The sequence below is a fragment of the Myxocyprinus asiaticus genome, chromosome 23 (genome assembly GCF_019703515.2).
Source record: "Myxocyprinus asiaticus isolate MX2 ecotype Aquarium Trade chromosome 23, UBuf_Myxa_2, whole genome shotgun sequence".
Taxonomy (NCBI): Eukaryota; Metazoa; Chordata; class Actinopteri; order Cypriniformes; family Catostomidae; genus Myxocyprinus; species Myxocyprinus asiaticus.
In genome coordinates, this window is record NC_059366.1 from 36,642,501 (window position 1) to 36,650,000 (window position 7,500).

Below are 7,500 nucleotides of genomic sequence, written 5' to 3' on the forward strand. Positions count from 1 at the left end.
CCCTCAGGCCATCAGACTCCTCAACATGGACATGCCTACTTCACTTATCTCGTAAGACTCTTATGCTATAGTTATACTCTGTGACGCTCTGCACACTGCACTTTGTTATGAGGCAGTAACAATACATACTCTGCTTCTTTGTACATTCCTTGAATTTATATTATTGTTGTTGCTTTTTAATTTTATTATCATACAATTTTTTATTATACTAATATATATATATATATATATATATATATATATATATATATATATATATATATAGATATATACACACACACACTACCATTCAAAAGTTTGGAATCACTTGAATGAAGTGTTTATCATGAACTTAAAAATCTTTTGATTTGAAATTAGTTTTGTAGACAAAAATATAATTGTGCCACCATATTAATTTATTTAATTACAAAACTAAAATTTAATAAAAAAAAAAGTTTTTGAAATTGATGACTTGGACCGAATAATTAAAAAAAGCAGCCACTAAGTGCCCAGCATATACAGTAGATGCTTCAATATGGTTTAAAAAGCTTCCCAGGGTGATACTTCAAGAAGTTGGTTGAGAAAATGTCAAGAGTACATTTCTGCAAATTCTAGGCAAAGTGTGGCCATTTTGAAGATGCTAAAATATAACAGTTTTGATGTATTTTGGATTTTTTTTAGTCACATCATAATTCCCATAGTTCCATTTATATTATTCCATAGATTTGATGACTTTACTATTATTCTAAAATGTGAAAAAAAAAAATAATAATAATAATAATAATAAATAAATAAAGAATGAGTGAGTGACCCTAAACTTTTGAACGGTAGTGTATGTATACAGGGTTGGGAGGGTTACTTTTGAAATGTATTCCACTACAGATTACAGAATACATGCTGTAAAATGTAATTTGTAACATATTCCGTTAGATTACTCAAGGTCAGTAATGTATTCTAAATACTTTGGATTACTTCTTCAGCACTTGTAGATTTTTTCACTTGTTTTGACTATAAAAACTCTGCCAGTACAGTAAGACAAAATACACATGTTAAAAATACATTCTCTGAAAAACCTAACTATCTTATGCAGTGTTGTTTCTGAAACACGATAAATCTAACTGATCTTGTTTTAAGGATTTTTAGATATTTTTACAAGAAAACAGTACAAAAATTATTATATGATTTTTGCCCTAATATCAAAGGTCTTACTAGAAAAAAATTAATTATGATCTAACGTGAGTTTTCTTGATAAAAAAATATGATCGTGTCTGGTAACATGTTCATGTAAAATGGCTAGAAATAGCATTTTAGCTTAGCATAAAGCTGACAATTTACACAAGGTTTATTTCTATTTCTTCTGCTCCAAACTTACTTCAAACTTACTTCTCTGTCTGCTCGTAAGAATGTAACACATCATAAGAAAGTTGACCAGGTTTACATTTCACTGCAAGTTGTATATTGTATATAACTGTGTGTGACAAATAAATAAAATAATAAAAAACTTACTTCCATCCCGCTTGTATCCATAAAAAACAGCTGCCTGGGAGCGTTCCCAAGATTTCTGCTGAGTGGACTGACTTGCTTTGAAAGTCACTTAGCTAAAATGGGAGAGGCTTATATTATTATTATTATTATTATTATTATTATTATTATTATTATTATTATTATTATATTAAAGAGTGTTGGGGTCATTTTAAGTTTATATGCCAAATATCAATTATTTATATTGACCGACTTAAATGATTTTAGGCTTTAAAGTGCAAATGTATCCAAAAAGACAATAAGTGTTATCAGATTTGGATGTTACTCAATAGGGCATTCGGCTTTCTTAGTAGCAAAGGGCCCCTTGGATGAACTAAACTTTTTTTTTGTCAAATTATCGGCGACGTGCACGTACCCATGACGTCAGCGAAACAGAGGGAGCATGCAAGTCAAATCACTCTGGGGACACAAAAGTGGACGTACTGGAGAAAAGTGTCAATAATTCTAATACATTGATGTGAATGTTTATTTAAACAGATAAAGAATCTGAGTGAAACATACACTATTATATTTTTATTTGATTGCAGTGCCTGAAAATATACAATTTTTGTATGCTACTTTTAAATCTTTTGACAAAATAGCATTACATAATGTTCTCTTCGAAACCAAAAATAGCTTCATTTCAAAATAAAACTGCATATCCATGTCTATGCTTTGAAATGTCCAAAAGATAGCACTTTCAGTAAATTACATTCATATATTGGAAAAAAATAAATAAAACAAACATCACTTTAGAATACAAATGTGCATAACACACACAAAATATTAATAGTCAGTGTACCAGTCATATATACCGTACCAAAATATGCTTGCACAGCTTGGCCTGTTAGAAAACCTTGAGTAACCAACATTTGACAGTCATTCAAAGTAATATAAGAGAACAGGATAAGTTGTGGTTCTGTGTAAGAGAGAATAGGAGATTTTTCAGCACTTTGGGTTTGGGTACCTTTTTTCCCTGCTAGTCACAAAATGAAAGAGAACAGAATAAACCATGGGCCCATGCACCGAATGTAGGCTATTGTTATGAGATATTCTGACACCCACTCCGTAAGGGTTTTAACAAGATCTGCAGATTAAAGAACCAAAATGTAGAAAATCCATTTGTGTGTATGAGTTTTTGTGTCAGGGAGGCAGTGGAAACTCAGTAAAATGGTTAGAAAAACTGGGTAGACTACCTAAATTGATAACTGAGGTCATTAGAGGAAGAAACAGCAAAATAAAAGCAGGTTGTGGTACAGATAACTTTATGTTGCGGAAAATTCATCGCCATAACACTAGAGGGCAGTATAGAGCCAACTTTACATAACAGTTTCTTCCATAAGCATCAAATTGATAGGCTGTATGTCAATACCTTAATAGAATAAAAATGGTTATGTATATCAAATAAAATAGATAACTCATGTTATCTATTTTTTTAAGCCAAATTACATCTGTATCTCTTTGGTAACCTATTATGATTGTGAAAGATGCATGTTAATAAAGACCCTGTATAAGCCATCGCATTTCCCCCTTTGCTTTATACATTTTTTTCATTAAAGATATGGGAACCTAAATCTGTGCTTTCGGTATGAGTTCAGAGCAGATTTTGAAATCATTACTAGTTTGACATTGGTAGCCACTTGCACAGAAAAAGTCCATGTCATATCAACAAAGCTTTAATAAAACATCAGCATCACATCTTTAGGCGCAACCAGGAATTTGACACTGACATTTTTTTATATATATATATTTTTTTCCTCTCTTACAAGGTAACAAGCACAAGGTGCATGGCTTTTATTTGCCTTTTTTTATCCCTGAAAACAGTGCCTATGATTATAGATAACCCAAGCAAATTTCTGAAACAAAACGTCTGTGTTCAAAGTTAAGATAAACATAGCAAGGCAGTGATAATAATGTTGATGTTTTCTTTTTCCAGTAGGAAAAAATACACCCTGACATAAACCCAGCTTTGTCACGGTCATAAACTGTGGCGGTCACCCTCAACAGCATACTGCACAAGCACACAAAATGCACACAAAACCAAATCCCCTTATTTCTTTTGCTGTTTGTTTTGCTGCCATCCTGGCTCCTGGAAATCAGTGATTGACACTTTGAAATAACCTGTATGAATGCAGTGACATCTTATCCTTTCTCATCCAAATGGTAGAGTAGCACTGAGGCTCCATGATCAGGAGGCAAGTTGTGGCAACTTCCCAGGCCACAGATGCACGTGGCTGGAGAGGAGGAGTACGGCAGCAGCTTGTACTGCTGGAACTCCTGAAGGCTGAAGCTGGAGGATCGACACTGGGTCAGCACCACCTTTAGTCTTTTCCTGCTGGACGGCAGAACCCGCCTCTCCTCCTCTTCCTCGACATCCCTCTGTTTTTCTCTCTCCCTCTGGGCCTCATCCATGTGGATTTTGCGTAGCAGGTTGTTGATGAGCACAGAGCGGCGGAGGTAAGCCTCAGGGTCGTCTAGGAAACGCAGCTTCTGCAGAGACATACGCAGGATGCTGCTGCGCTCCTCACGTAAGATCAGGTGCTGTGGAGAGACAGACAGGTAAGGACAAAAGGAGAGACAGTTGGAAGAGCAAGGAGAGGTGATGCTAAAAGACAGATGGGTATAGGCATAGGACAGACAGGAACAGATTTGAATTAGTTGTTGAAGTGAAATGGACATAAATGAACTGGTGTGAATTTAAAGGGATAGTTCACCCAAAAAATGAATATTCTTTCATCATTTACTCACCCACATGCCATTGCAGATCTGTATGACTTTCTTCTGCAAAACACAAACAAAGATTTTTAAAAGAATATCTCAGCTCTGTAGGTCAATACAATGCAAGTGAATGGTGGCCAAAACTCAGATGTGAAAGTGTAGATTTACAAAAAAAAAAAAAAAAAAAAAGACAATTATATATAAAGAATATTTATCTGTTTCTCACTCACACTAACCATATTGCTTCTAAAGATATGGATTTAACCACTGGAGTCTTATGGATTACTTTTATGCTGCCTTTATTTCCTTTTTGGACCTTCAAATGTCTGGTCACCATTCACTTGCATTGTATGGGCCTACAGAGCTGAAATATTCTTCTAAAAATATTTGTGTTCTGCTGAAGAAAGAAAGTCATACACATCTGGGATGGCATGAGGGTGAGTCAATGATGAGAGAATTTTCATTTTTGGGTGAACTATCCCTTTAAGGGGGTGACAGATAGGATCAGAAAGACATGCTTGGTGCATTTGTAGGTGACATGACTGGAGATGGCGTTTCTAATGATCAACTTTTAAGTCAACATGAAACCATTTTCATACCCCATTTTACTTTTGTAATGTGACAGATTTCTGAGTAAATCGAATATAGGGTATGACTCGACTTCATCCTTTAAGAATAGTGCAACAGTCTGGTTCCATCAGTAAAACTAACTCATAAACCTTAAAAGAAAGACCTAGCTGAGCTCAGAGGTTGTTAATCGATGTAATGTGCTCCTGTTGAAGCCATCAGTCCATGTTATTTCAAATTCATAAAAAAAAAAAAAAAAAAAAAAAAGGCGTTTAATAGCTGAAGAACTACACTACCCATGATCCTGAAGAGCAAGATCCATCAATCAGAGAATGGCTGCAATCCAACTGCAGCAAACAAAATTTTGCAGAAACTGCCAGTTCCCATTATTGCTGACTCTATATATGTTTGCTTCCCATTGTGATGACATTATAACTTGAAAGATGGAGCAAGTTATAACATTTTGATAAAAGATTACAAAGACACACTTTTTTTCCTTTGGGATTACGTGCACTGATGAATCGTGTACGATAAGACCAGAAATGTGCATTAAGAAAGTAAATATACATAGATACATTTTGGTTTTACCAAGATTTTGAAGTTCATCACAAATCACCAAGTTCAGCACTGTTTTAGCACAAATCAACACTCACTTTTTGTAAATATCCATGTAGACTTCCCTGAACATCCTCCTCTTCCGCATATTTTCGCTTAAAGTAGGCGACTTTCGACGTTGTTGACTGTTGAGGGCACTCTTAGATGAAAGACCCTGCAGGCAAACACACAGGGGTTCTGAAAACTGCTGCTTTGCAACTGGATGGAATTTATAATTTTATAAATGTAACAGATTTCTCTATTAATCTCTTGTGAATAGCTGTAGATTACGGATCACCTTAAAATAATGCCATCAATGTAATTGTGTCCTCAAATGCTATGTCAGTGACAAAATGGATTAGGTTAGACAAGAGTCGGTGTGTTATGTTACAAGGCAAGTCTGTGTGTGTGTTGTGTATTAATCACCTGAGGACTGTTTCACGCAGACACAAACACACACCTCTCTAACAAATCCTCTGTTTGCCTGAGGCTCTTTCCTCTGGCTCACACACATTGCCTAATGGTTCCTATTCAGAAAGCGAGAGAGGGAGGGAGGGAGGGAGACAGACAATATCGTTTACTGTATCCAAATGGTAGGGTTACATAAACTACTTACCACAGAATTATATCAATATGAGAGAAAAATTGGGGGCCTGGGTAGCTCAGCTAGTATTGATGCTGACTACCACCCCTGGTGTTGCGAGTTCGAATCCAGGGCGTGCTGAGTGACTCCAGCCAGGTCTCCTAAGCAACCAAATTGGCCCGGTTGCTAGGGAGGGTAGAGTCACATGGGGTAACCTCCTCGTGGTCGCTATAATGTGGTTCTCGCTCTCGGTGGGTCGTGTGGTGAGTTGTGTGTGGATGCCGCGGAGAATAGCGTGGGCCTCCACACGCGCTACGTCTCCATGGTAACACGCTCAACAAGCCACATCATAAGATGCGCGGATTTACGGTCTCAGATGCGGAGGCAACTGAGATTCGTCCTCCGCCATCTGGATTGAGGCAAATCACTATGCCACCACGAGGACTTAGAGCGCATTGGGAATTGGGCATTCCAAAATTGGGGAGAAAAGGGGAGAAAAATAAATAAATAAATGGGACAAAAGTTATCCATATTTCCATTTATATATATATATATATATATATATATATATATATATATATATATATATATATATATATAAACACTTGACTGAAATGTTTTTCATGATCTTAAAAATCTTTTGATCTGAAGGCATATGCTTAAATGTTTGAAATTAGTTTTGTAGACAAAAATATAATTGTGTCACCATATTAATTTATTTCATTATAAAACTACAATTTAATTAAAAAAAAAAAAAAGTTTTTGAAATTGATGTCTTGGACCAAATAATAAAGAAAATCAGCCAATAAGTGCCCAACATAGATGGGAACTCCTTCAATACTGTTTAAAAAGCATCCCAGGGCGATACCTCAAGAAGTTGGTTGAGAAAATGTCAAGAGTACATGTCTGCAAATTCTAGGCAAAGTGTGACTACTCTGAAGATGCTAAAATATAACACAGTTTTGATTTATTTTGGATTGTGTTTAGTCACAACATAATTCCCATAGTTCCATTTATGTTATTCCATAGTTTTGATGACTTTACTATTATTCTAAAATGTGAGAAAAAAAAAAAAAAAATGATAATAAAGAATAAGTGTTTCAAAACTTTTGATCGGTAGTGTATATATAAACGTATTAAGCTTATAATAAGCTTATTGACATTTTAATCTTCATAACATGCATTTATGTATTAATTTCAATTAAATTCAATACAGCTTTATTGTAGTGGAGTACAGAATTGCTAAAGCACAGTTGAGTCTTATTAAAGTTATGTAGTGGAGCCCGGGACTAGCTGTCACACTTTTGCTCCATGAATATTTCTCAGGGTAGGTTTATTTTTGTCAATTTCTTTATAGACACATTGGCTATTAAACATTTCTACTCTTATTGCAGAGGAAATAAAAATATAGTTAACTGAACATACCTTGACCTTTTGTGACAACATGCCCCAATTATTCTTATGTTGTCACAATGGCAGTCTGTTATTAAACAGCCTATTTTTGGCTTTAACAGATAATTTTTTTTTTGGCTAAAACA